This window comes from Callospermophilus lateralis, unplaced genomic scaffold (genome assembly GCF_048772815.1).
Source record: "Callospermophilus lateralis isolate mCalLat2 unplaced genomic scaffold, mCalLat2.hap1 Scaffold_148, whole genome shotgun sequence".
NCBI lineage: Eukaryota > Metazoa > Chordata > Mammalia > Rodentia > Sciuridae > Callospermophilus > Callospermophilus lateralis.
Window position 1 is genome coordinate 15,838 of NW_027512614.1, and position 12,012 is coordinate 27,849.

General features: G+C 33.2%; 1 pseudogene; it reads left to right on the forward strand.

The window, feature by feature from the left end:
• The first annotated feature begins 247 nt into the window (after positions 1–247).
• LOC143640255 (axin interactor, dorsalization-associated protein-like) overlaps positions 248–12,012 on the forward strand; it is a 32,606-nt pseudogene continuing 20,841 nt past the window's right edge.

A 12,012-nucleotide genomic window follows, 5' to 3' on the forward strand; every position in this document is an offset into this window, starting at 1 on the left:
AAGTTATTCTAAATAGTTGATTTGCCTCATCAGCTATTGCCATGTCACATGTTTATGCTTTTTGGTTACTGTTGAATAGGTCTAATTTTTAGATTGAGTCTATTGTCATTCTTAGAAAATGACTCTTAAGCTATAGAAACTTGGATTCTTGCCTTATTGTCACATTTTGGCAAAACATCTTGCCTGTATTTTAGATGATGGTCAATACTTTGAAGAAGAATAAAGTAGGGAAGAGAAATACAGGAATATGGGGTAGAAATTAGGAGACCACCATTTTAAATCTGGTATCAGGGAAAACTTCGCGGACACATGACATTTTGAGTAGAGGCTTTTACCTATTTTTAAATTGAATTATCTCTTACCTATTGAGTTGTAGGTGTTCTTTATGTACTACAGATAAAAGTTCTTTATTTTTACAATATTTTCTCCCAATCTGTTGCCTAATTTTTGAAAACAGGATTATTTTAATTTAGTCTCCTTTATTCTGATTATTAGTATTTATTTATTTAGTTTAAAATATTTATTCTTAAGTTTTAGATGAACACAATATCTTTATTTTACATTTATGTGGTGCTGAGGATCGAACCCAATGCCTTGTGCATGCTAGGCGAGCACTCTACCACTGAGCCACAACCCCAGCCCTGATTATTAGTATTTAACCAGGAGTTGAAAGCTATACTTTTTTTTCCTGACAAGAATCCTGCTTAGGGGCTGGGGCTGGAGCTTGGGCTTATTGGTAGAGTGCTTGCCTAGCACGTGCAAGGCACTGGGTTCCATCCTCAGTACCACATAAAATAAATACATAAAATAAAAGGTATTGGTTCCAACTAAAACTAAAAAAATAACAAAACAAAAACTATTTAAAGAAAAAAAAAGAATCCTGCTTAGGTTGATAGTCACTCCTAGCAAATTATATGTAGAAATATTCAAATAAAGAAACTATTACACTATAACTTCCCTGAACTCAGGGATGTATAGTTGACATTGCTAAGGGTGTATAGACCGTGAATTCCTGTAAGAGTCCACATAGGTCAGCAAGAGTTAAAAAAAAAAGAAAGCAAATACAGAAAAAGGACAATGGGCCATATTTATTTGTACCTTCTCCTGCATAAGAATTTATAAAAATGTGAGACTATGAGTCAGTGAATGACATTTTAGGAAAATATATTGTGTGGTTTCCAGCTTTGGAAGCAAGTAAGTAAATGGATGAAAATTTGACTGAGTAACATGGTGGAGCTATCTTAGCAAATGTTAAGATTTTTTTGTAAGAATTTCTTGCTTAATGATAAAGGATGCAGACTTTTCATAAAGAGGATAGAGGCCATTGAGAATACTACTTGATCTTTAAGGATATGATTGCATAGAATAGAACTCCTATCTAGTTCTTGTTTTTTGGAACTGTGATGAACTTCTTCTTTAATTGCCTTTTCTACCTAGCACTTGCTGTCATTCCTACTCCCAGACCTCAACCAGAATAGAAATCTTATTTTCAAAATATTTTGCTAGCATTTTTTTTACATATACCATAAAACTCACTATTTTAACGTGTACAGTGAAGTGGTCTTTAATGTATTCACAATGTGTTATAACCATCACTATTGTAATTCCTAAAAATTTCTTCCACTCCAAGAAGAAACTTCACACCTGGTATCAGTCATTCTAAATTTTTCCATATCCTGGAAACCACTCATCTGCTTTCTTTCTCTATGAATTTACCTTTCCTGGACATTTCATGTAAATGGAATCATATAACATGACCATTTACATATGACTTCTTTTTATATAGCATAATCTTTTTGAAGTTCATTCATAACTGTAGCTAGCATATTATGTGAGTTTCATTCCTCTTTATGACTGAATAATAGTCTACTGAATATATGTACCACGTTTTGTTGATGGAAATTTTGGTTTTATGACTTTTTGATTATTACAAATAATGCTGCTGTAAACATTTGTGTACATGTGCTTTGTGTGAACATTTATTTTTAGTTCTTTTGGATATATCCATTCAGGAGTTTGAAGGAGCATACAGTTCCTCTGTATTTAACTATATTAAACTTTTCCACAATGGCTGGCACCAATTTACATTCCCATCAGCAATGTATGGGGGTTCCAGTTTTTTCCGTACTCTCCCTAGGCCTATAATTTTCTTCATCTCTTTAAATTATATCCATCTGCATGGGTGCTAAGTAATTATTTTATGATTCTGATATGCATTTCCCTGATGTCTAATGATACATAATATCTTTTCATGTGTTTATTGGCCATTTTTATAACTTGTTTAGAAATATGTCTAATCATATACTGTGTCTAAAATTGGTCTCTTTTTTTTCCTCTCTTTCTTCATAAGAGTAAGTCTTTGCCTTTTGCTGTCTCAGAAATAGCTTTGGATCTTCACCATTGAGCTTGGACTAGCATCATAAATTCATCCTGGAAAACTCACTCAAGGCCTACCTGCCATTTTTAGATATGATGATAACTGGGCAAGCAGTATTTTCTGTTTTTGATTGGTGGACGGCTTTTCTTTATTTTCCATTTAAAAATGTTTCAAAAGCATATTTTGATGGAGTTATTGTCATGGCTGTAATTTGGATTTGGGCAAATCTCATTGGGAAATGAATTATGATAGAATGATAACGTATCTATGGTTGATATATTATTGGTGCTCACTGGAAGTGTTAAAGTAGAATCTGGACAACTATTTATTGGTTGTTTATAGAAGAAATTAGTGCATAGTAAAGAAAGTTGAATTATGTGCTTTTTGAGATTCTTTGCAGCTCTAAGATTCTGAAATTTGTCCCAGTGAAATGGTATAAAAAGTATCTTATTTCATCATTATTTTGTACAAACTTTTTTTTTGTAAAAAGTTTGATTCTCAGGGTAATGTAGATTTGCCTTGAAAATGTGGAATTACTTCAATAACATAACAAAGTATTATGCACTTTATTGTTTTTAAGAGATTTAATTTGTTTTACTTTGTTGCAGTTGAGATAGTTTGCTTTCAGTTCTAAAAAAAAGTTTTCTTCTTACAGATTAGCAAGACATCTACAAAAAGAGGCCCAAGCTCAACGCAACAATTCTGAATTCACAGAAGAGCAAAAGATACCATCAAATAATATCTAGATATATTCAATTCCAAATGAAATTGCTCTTGAGTCCATTAAGCAGAAAAATAAACAAAAAACTGTTATATTTAAGTAAAAAAAAATCAGATTGATTATGCTTTGCCTAACATTAAGTGAACATTTATACAGATATATAACTTATCACTTAATGAATTACTTTAGTTAACTATTTAGGCCTTATTTAACTCTAATGGAAGTCATCCACACTTTTAGTTGAAAAGCGTGGGTAACCCAAAGACTGGAGATTGTTCCGAGTCACTTGGAAAAACAGAAGGATTGGGAATAAGTGCATTCCACCTCAATGCTTAACTCTGAATTTTCATAACTCTTTATGTATCACCTCTCAAAGCAAAACAGAAAACACACACAAAACCCCCCAAACCAAAAAACAAATGGAAAAAAATTAGCTCAAGTCAAGAAGTTGGCGTACAGATCTGTCAGCTAAATAAATATATAAGATTGCAAAATGTTTCAGTACTGTTCTTTCTTCCTTGAATTAAAATTTTTGTATATCAAGTTGATTCCCTGATAGAGATTATGTAAAAGGGGATACTTTAAAGTAACTTCATTCTAAAAGAAGAGAAGAAATGGGAGGAAACGACTCCCATTTTCTCCTGGCTCAGAGTAACTAGTTTTAAGTCAATTTTTAATCCTGTAGATAGTGAAAAATATGTGTTAGTCTTTTCCTCATCTCTTAAGAAAAGGCAGTGTGAAAATCCTGGTGACCTAATTCACTCTTATTAATACTTTTCTTTTTTTGCACAAGGGGAAATGGGAGTAATTTTTGCATAACTTTTTAATTAAACCTAAGCAAGTTTTTAGTCCATAGGCCTGTGTTTATTAATTCTTAGTTACAGGAGTTTGGGGAGAAAAAGCCCCCAGAGGGTTAGCTGTATTTCTTGCCCAAATATATTTGTATTTTTAAAATATTTAAAGTCTACTTCAAAAAAATTATGTTACTGCAATACAGCACCACACCCTTTTCATTTCCACCTTAGCTATTCATATTCTTATTCTGAATATTGTTTAGACAGTTTGAAATAACTTAAATGATTTTTCCTTCAGTTTTTCCCCTTTCCTTTAAATTATGTATACATTGCATACCTGTATCACAATAGCCAAGGGGTTTTTTGTTTGTTTTTTTAGAAAGAATCTCACCGTGTTGCCCACACAGGCCTTAAACTTTTAGGCTCCTGCCTTAGCCTTGCCAGTAGATGGTACACATAACTATGCCCAGCTCACAACAGTGTTCTTAAGGGCATGTCTGTTAAAAAAAAGAACAATAAAAACACACTTCTGTGTAACTTATTGTTAAAGAAATCCTAGATTCCTCAGCAAGGAGTTTGTGGAAGGTCCATTTTCAGAATGACTATGCCCTACTTCACTTTACTTTTCAAACCTATCCCTCTGCTTTCAGTTCGGGATTTTAAGTAATTAAACCATGACAATTTTCCAAACTCTTTGATTTGAAAATCCTCATTAGTCTTTGGGACTGGATTCCTAATGTAGATCTTGTTCTTTTCCTTTAGGACATAAAAGGAACTTATTTTGCTGAAGCTTATAGATTGAGTGTCTCTCTTTTTAATATAGTGATTTTGTATATGTTTTATCACACATAATAGAACATGAGCATATTAAAAGCAAGGACTGTGCCCTATCACATCTGTTTTGTAGCTTATTTTATAAAACAGGTAGACTGTAAAATCTGCACCATTCATCACAAATACTGATTTTGTTAATATTGCCTACGTTTTTAAACAAGTCAGAATTGAGCTTTAATCAGAATTAAATTAGACCATTGTGCTATCTTTCAGATATCTTTTAGTAAATTTCAGGCTTTATGAGAAGATGATTGGAAGGGAAGATGTCAAAAATCCCTTTTCATTGCCATCCCCCTTTTTAATTTTTTTAATTTTCTGTTTTCTTTTTTAAAGTTAGTATTTGGGGGCTAGAGTTCTGGCTCAATGGTAGAGTGCTTGCTTGCCCAGAATGTGTGAGGAACTGGGTTCAATCCTCAGCACCACATTAAAACAAATTAATAAAATAAAGGTATTATGTCCATCTACAACTAAAAAAGAGCTATTTTTAAAACAAATAAAGTCAATATTTTAACTTACAGATAACAAAGATAGTACATATAAATGGGGTAACATGTTTTGATACATGTATATATTGTGTGATATTTAAATCCAGTTAACATTTTCTACTCACTTATCATTTCTTATGTTTAAAAACTTTCAAATTTTTCTTTTTTCTTTTGAAATGTAGGATGCATTTATTTATCCCTCCACCCACCCCTACTGGCTCCAACCCCTGGTAACTACTATTCTACTTTCAACTTCTATGAAATCAACTTTTTTGTATTCCACATGAATAAGATTTTTTGGGTCTTGTCTCTGTGCCTGGCTTACTTCATTAATATAATGATCTTGTTCCATCATGTTGTTGCAAAGGATAGGATTTCTTTATTTTTATGACTGAATAGTATTCCATTGTGTATATATAACATTTTTTTTTATCCACTTATCAGTTGATGGACTCTTAGGTTTCCATTTCTTGGCTAATAGGAATAGTGCTGCTATGAGTATGGGAGTGCAGGTGTCTCTGCAGCTTACTGATTTCCTTTCCTTTGGCCATATATCCTGGAGTGGAATTGTTGGATCATATCATAGTTCAATTTTTAATCTTTTGAGGAACCTCCACACTGCTTTCCATAATGGCTATCTTTGTTGCCCTTTAAATCATATCTAGACCTATCACCAAACCAAACTTGATTTAGAATTGGTTATGGCATATTAGTTTAGAGGAGAATATATACTCATCTCTCTCCCACTTCTCAGCCCTTTGTCTTCAGATTCTCTTCTCTAAAATCTGCAAGGTGCTAGAAAAGGAATAATAATTTATTTAAAGAAGTATAGATCTCTTTTGTAAATTTTTTAAATTGTAGATGGACACTATATCTTTGTTTTATTTTTTTTTTTAATGTAGTACTGAGGATCGAGCCCAGTGCCTCACACATGTGAGGCAAGTTTTCAACCACTGAGCTAAAATCCCAGTCCCTATAGATCTCTTATAAATAAAAATTCTTGATTTTAGTAACTGACAGTTAAAATTATCTTGGGATGTATAGCATTTTTTTTTCCCTACAGAAAACCATAGGCAAAATTGCAACATGCTTGGAATTGCGAAGCGCAGCTTTACAGGTAAATGGATTTTTTTAATGAATTATTCTAAATTGTTCTGATAAGATATTAGACATTCATGCCCAAAGCAATATTATCTCAGAAGGGTTTTATAACAATTGTAATTGATCAGTTGAACTCACACATAAATGATTTAGTTCATACTTTGTACACTGTAGAAATAAAAGATATGATTTTAATTTTTTCTGTTTCTATTAGCTTGAATATTCCAAAAATCAGTTTGGAACTTTTCATTTTCTACCTTTAAAGCAAGAAATATATTTATTTTAATATTTGATTCTTGCCACTTAAAAGACATAGGGTGTAGTGAAATCTTTGTAATGAAAAGATATAATATGCATATTTTAAATTTAGTCCACACAGTCCCAGGAAGAATTTAAACTGGAGGACCTGAAGAAGCTAGAACCAAGTAAGTTTGTTTTATATTTTTTAGTGATATTCCTTTAGAAAGAGTTTTATCTGTTGTGAATATTAAGATTGTTTAGCACAGAAAGTGATTGGATTTATTTCTCTTACTTTTTGGTGCTTTTAAACTCCTACAATATTTGCATTTTTAATTACCATTTGGATTTCATCTTGCAGTATGGGCAAAGGCACAGTGTGAATAACTGAATGAATGTAAGTTAATGTAGCCTTTTTAAAAAATTTTTTTAGTTGTAGACAGATACAATACCTTTGTTTTATTTATTTGTTTTTATGTGGTGTTGAGGATCGAATCCAGTGCCTCACACATGCAAGGCAAATGCTCTACAAACAGAACTATAACCCAGCTCCTGTACTCTTTTTTTTTATTGAGATAAGATTGCACATCTCAGTGCATTTATGTGACTAGGGAATAGTAGATTTTATTTATCTGACTAAGTAAGATTTTTAAGTAGGGAATCATAAAATCAAAGCATTTTCAAACAGAAAGGAGTCTCAGACTTGTGGTCACATTCTCTATTGAGGAAAGAAATGAAATGATTTGTTTGCCCTGTTTCATTTAAATCCCCAGTAACTGAGCAGGGTCTAGATCTCAGAACATTTGTCAGTCTATCTCAGTTCACACTAGTGCAATCCTTTTAATGTAAACATGCTTTGAGTAAGAGGTAAAAAATTAATTTAAGAACTAAAGAGGGCCTTGCACAGTGGCGCATGCCTGTAATCCCAGCGGCTCGGGAGGCTGAGGCAGAAGGATATCAAATTCAAAGCCAGCCCTAGCAAAGCAAGGCACTAAGCAACTTAGTGAGACCCTGTCTCTAAATAAAATATGAAATGGGGCTGGGGATGTGGCTCAGTGGTCAAGTGCCCCTGAGTTCAGTCCCAGTATCCCCTGCCAAAAAAGAACTAAATAGAATGTTCCTATAAATTCCACAAACTGCCAATATCTAATTCATTCATAGCAATTCTAAAAAAGACATATATTATTGAGATAGCTGAAATGTGATTGTATTACAAATCCAGGGTAGAAAAAGGATTCTCAGAGTATACTGAAGGGGATCTGATTTTCTGTTGTTTGGGTTGGAAAAGAAAAGTTAACAACAACAGACAACAACAAAGGAATGCGTAACGGATTTGTTGTGATTCTGGTGGCTTTTCCACAGTTTTAGATGATCATATTTCATTTCTTCAGAACACCATCCTTCTGAATATGGCAAGAATTCTGATGAACTCTGTCATTTTAATAGTTTTGGTTACTTTATGTAATCCAGATCATAAAGTTTTTTTTTTTCTTTGTGGTTCTGGGGATCAAACCCATGACCTCACACATGCTAGGCAAGCGTTTTACCACTGAGCTACATCTCCAGCCATAGATCATAAGAGTTGGAGATGTTATAAGAGACACACTTATATTCAGAAATAGTTCTTATGCCTATATCCAATGTATATAAGGATACTAATCAATGTAATATTTCTCACAATTTTTTGGGTTTTTTTGTACCTAAAACTTTATTTTTCAAAAGCATTAATAAATACTTTGTATATGATTGAGATATAATTTATATAAAGCACAGTTCACCAATTTAACATATCATATTCAATTTTTTAGTAAATTGGAAGAGTTATGCAGACATCACCACAATCAATTTTAGGACATTTTCATCACCACAAGAAGAAACCCTATTCCCATGAGCAGTCATTCACTTCTTGCCATCCCCCTAAAATTCCTTCCAATTCCCAGCCCTAGGAAACCATTAGTTTGATTTCTGTCTATAAATTGTCCTATTGAAGACATTTTATTTAAATGGACTCATATGATATATAATCTTTTATTACTGGCTACATATAAGATTATTTTGAGAAAAACACATTGATGGCTTTAAATAAAATGTTGCAACAGTTGTTTATACAGTGGTTCTACTGAAAATTATGTTTGTGTGTGAGTGTGTGCGTATGTGTGTGTGTGTGTGTGTGAGAGAGAGAGAGAGAGAGAGAGAGAGAGAGAGATAGAGAGAGAGAGAGAGAGAGAGAGAGAGAGAGAGAGATGATGCTGGGGATTGAACCAAGGGCTTTGGGCATGTTAGACAAGTGCTTTACCAGTAAACTACGTCACCAGCCCTCAGTTTTTTATGATAAAAATAATTAGGATTTTGCCTTCTTATTCAGTCACTATTTCCTATTAGTTTGTTTCCAAACAAAATTTAAGAATCTTATAGATACACAGAGTGGCTGTAAAGACTGTGGATGTTTATTTCATATATTTATTGTCTCTTCCTCTGAGCATGCTCAAGTACTTCTATTGCCTCACAAGATCTTTCATTAATTGCCTTTTTTTTTTTTAGAATAGCATCTATATGCTAAGCACTCGAATCCTCTCAGTTTCATTTTGCTAAGGACAACACCGACATTAGCTTGTAAATCCCAGGAATGAGTTTTAGGGTCACCTGGACCGGTTCTTTCACTATGCTGTTATTAATACCTGTAGTGGTGCTGTACTACATCATTCCTAAGTACAGCTCTCCAGTTCAAATTCCTAAGAAATTATTGATCCATGTATTAGTCGAAGATCAGGTTAAAATCTATTACTTTTTCGGCTTTTTAAAAAAGATTTGGAGTAGAAATGGAAAGAGAATTTTGGAGATTCACTTTATTATATTTTTTATAATGTTTTTCATTTGTACTTTTCCCTTCTTGATAGTTATCCTTTTAGATGATTTTAATTTGCTGTTGCTTCTGAAAGAAACATAAACGAGTATTTCAGTAGGGTAGACTCTGTAATTTGGAATTTATCCAAGCAGGGCACTTGTTGTGAGTTAATTATTGAGTTGTAATTAAATATTTTCTACAAATTGGTATTTAGTAATATTTCAGATTAAGTATACTTATTCAAGCTTGCTTTTTAAAAAATTAAGCCTCTTCTAAGGAAAAATAGTGAATTCTAACTTTTAATATGTTAAACTTAGCTGGTTTCCTTTCTTTTAAAAAAAGTTTTTTTAAAATTTAATTTTGTGCATGTGTGTGGTGCTGGGGATCAAACCCAGGGCATTGCCCATATAAGGCAAATGCTCTGCCACTGAGCTACATCCCTAGCTCTTGGCTGGTTTATTAGGCTGATGTATTCTTTACTTCAACATTTTGAAATCTTTTAAATTCTGTCTGAAAATACTAAAACTATGATTGTGAAAGTCTGAGCCATTTTTTCTTATGTAATTGCAGTAATGTACTGCTGCTTACTCAAGCATATCTCCCCACCACCACCCTGCAAAATTCCCTTCTATTAAGTCACCCTTCAAGGCTTCACAGAATCCCACCTCTCCCTGAAAGCTCTCTCTGCTGTCTCTATAGAGGCATAATTAAACTCTGCCTCCTCTCCTGTATAGGATCATTTTAACTATCCATTGTCAGACTCTCACATGTGTTATTTTTCACTTGTATTTGTTTCAGTCCTCAAAGAGATTATGAATGGACTCTTCCCCCACCCCAGCGCCTATTGAATGCTTTAAGTGTAGTATGAACTTTGCAAGATTGTGTTGAGTCAAATAGATTTGAATGTTTTGAAGGAATCTTTTCCTATAATTTAAAAAATACCCTTTCAAAATTGAGGCAGCTGCCCATTTTTCCTACCACAAAAATGAAACACGTCAGTCACAAAAGCAGAATGCATTTTGATATTTGCCTGTGTGTCATCTTTTGAGGGTTAGCTTCAGGAGGTTGGTAGGTCCGTCCTCCAAGAGCAAGGCTGGGAGTGCTGAATTTTCCATGGTGGAGTAGCATCAGATGTCTGCCATGTAGTGATCCAAAGTGTGTAAGACCTACCAAATCAGCCCATGAATCTCCAACCCATGACATGCTTCATACTTATGATAATATCTTTTGTAAAATTCAAGCTCCTCTTCAGATCCTCCTAAGACATCATTGCTAGTATTGGTAGAAAGAAAACTCTATGTAAAGTTTAAGCTATTTTAAAAGAACAATAGAAGCTGTTATTCCATAGTTGTTGAAAATGTAAACCTATACTACAGTTATAGAAAGTAAAACATAATTTGTTTTTTTAGTTCTAAAGCTATTCACATAAATTAAATGTTTGATAATACTTTAACTTGTAAAAATAATATAACAAAGCTATTATTCTAAAGCAAATACTTCCTCTTCAGAGCTTTGATACTAAAGAAAAGAAAATACTATTTAATTATTCTGTTACAATACAAATGCAAGATAACCACTGAGCCACATCCCCAGCCCTATTTTGTATTTTATTTAGAGACAGGGTCTCACTGAGTTGCTTATGCCTCACTTTTGCTGAGGCTGGCTTTGAATTCTTAATCCTCCTAAGCCACTGGGATTACAGGTGTGCACTACCACACTCAGCCAAGATATTCTTAATAACCAAGATATTTTTCAACTTTTTTGTTTGTTTTTGATGTACTGGGGATTGAACCCAGGGGTGCTCTACCACTGAGCTGTATTTCCAGTCCTTTTTATTTTTTAAAACTTTTTTAGTTGTAGATGGACACAATACCTTTATTTTATTTATTTATTTCATGTAGTGCTAAGGATCGAACCCAGTGCCACATGTGCAAGGCAAGCACTCTACCACTGAACTACAACCCCAGCTCTTTTATTGTTTTATTTTTATTTTGAGACAGGGTCTCCCTACGTTGCTTAGGCAGATGAACTTCTAGTCCTCCTGACTCAGGCTTTTGGTACCTAGGATTACAGACACATGCCACCATCACAGGATCAACTTTTAAAAATTATTGTTATATACATTTTTAATGGTTGATTTTTTTGCCCATTTTATTAAACTCTTATTACAATATGATCCTTTCTGTGTTTTTGTTTCTGATATAAGTGAGACATGATCTTTTTGTTACCTGCTCCCCATTCTTGGGTATCTATTCCATTGTTGTGTAAGTGATCAATATTTATTAATATTACTTATTAATATTGAGTTGATTTAATAGTTTAGTAACAATGATCATGCAGAAGTATAGAAAAGATGTTCTTGTATTAAAAAATAAACAGTACTTCTTAGTAAGATAAGAAATATTAGGATTCTAGTCAACTAGATCAAAAAGGTCATGGAGAGAGTGAATGTCCATTTTAGATTTTCCCTCGCCATTTTGTATACATTTATTTAGGCTGTAATTCTCTCAATAGCCTGTAAAGGAAGTAGCATTCTCATTTTAGAACTGGGGAGATTAGAGTATTTATGTAAATGTTCAAGTTATTGTTGTAATTGTAGGGCTAGGTTTTGATTTAAA